This window comes from Lactuca sativa, chromosome 1, assembly GCF_002870075.4.
Source record: "Lactuca sativa cultivar Salinas chromosome 1, Lsat_Salinas_v11, whole genome shotgun sequence".
NCBI classification, from domain to species: domain Eukaryota; kingdom Viridiplantae; phylum Streptophyta; class Magnoliopsida; order Asterales; family Asteraceae; genus Lactuca; species Lactuca sativa.
Window position 1 is genome coordinate 70,305,458 of NC_056623.2, and position 1,626 is coordinate 70,307,083.

A 1,626-nucleotide genomic window follows, 5' to 3' on the forward strand; every position below is an offset into this window, starting at 1 on the left:
TAGCATATAAACATATCATCACGTACTGTTAGACATATCTGCGGTGTCTGACCTACCCTCCGGTCCTAACAACCGAACTCTACTACTATCACATATAACATATCATGCCAACGTATAACATATCAGGTAGTAGCAAACCTAGATGAATATCACAAAGACAATCATCTAACATACGACTCCTACTGGTGGGCCGACATTGTGGCCGTAAACCCACCGCTACTGAAAGGTAACTCACCTCGTAGTAGTTGCTGATCTGTGCGGGAATCCTCTGACTGCTGCCGCTGCTGCTCCGGAAATCCTCCAACTATAATTCCTACAAAAACGCTTAGTCATACACTGCTAACTGTTCTTAGGGTAAAATGACCATTTTACCCCTGACCAAGTCAAAGTCAACTTCAAGTTGACCCCACTCGCCGAGTTGGGCCGCCAACTCGCCGAGTCCCTCACCCTTTTCTCTTCCTTAACCATGACCCCACTCGTCGAGTTGGGCCATCAACTCGACGAGTTCTTCCCTCATATGAACATCACATGAAAACTCATCCGACTCGCCGAGTTGATGAACAACTCGTCGATGTAACATCCCGAAATATCAAGAGTAGAGTGGAAGGGCTAAAAGAGTAAATTGGGAAAGAGTGACTCGGCGAGTCCATGGATGGACTCGGCGAGTAGAGTCGCGATTTGGTCGCGTGTTAAGTAGCCGACTCAGCGAGTCAATGAGGTGGACTCGGCGAGTAGGCGTTGAGTGGAGAAAACCCTAATTCTCGGGGTTGAGCCCTATATAAAGAACATTATGTTTTCCTCCCAGCCTCTTTATCACCCCTTGAGTCCCAGAAACCCTAAAATCATGGAGAAGCACCATTGTTGAGCAAATTAGACCTTGGAGAGGTGGTTATTGAAAAGATCTTAGAGAAGGAGAGGCTTGGAGCAAGGGGCTTTGCTTGGATTCAAGTTTCATTGCAGTTGGGGCGTTCTTTTGAGGTAATATCTCGTCTTTGAGCTGCCTTTTCCTTGATGCATCATTTTGGGGGTATTAGAGATTAGATATTTGGATGTGTTGGAGTTTAGAGATTAGATCTGAGGTTGCTACCTCAGATCTGTAATGGAGAAGAGTTGGAATGCATGAAAGTCCCTGTGTTGAGTGTTGGATGAAGCTATCATGTCCCAAAACTTAGCCCTAATGTGCAAAATGCATGGATCTCTTTGGATTCACGTAAAGTTTGCCACTTTACGTGATGGATGAGTTGTAGGAGGCTAGATCTATGTTTTGGAGCAATTGCATGGCCTGGAATGCTTCTGAATGGATTCAGACCGGTGGTACTCGGCGAGTCACATGGGTGTACTCGACGAGTTGCTTGAAGATGAGCTGAAACTCGACGAGTTGGAAGAACAACTCGGCGAGTTGGATGAAGATGACCTGGAACTAGGCGAGTTGTATGAACAACTCGGCGAGTAGGTTGAAGATAGCCTTAGACTCGGCGAGTCTTGTCGAAGAGTTCCAATATTTTCTGGTTGAGTCGAGAATCAGCGAGTCAAGGGATAACTTGGTGAGTTGTGGGCGAGTGGACTTAGAGTTGTTGGACTCAGCGAGTCTCGGGGTGACTCGGCGAGTTAGGTCGCGGATTGAGG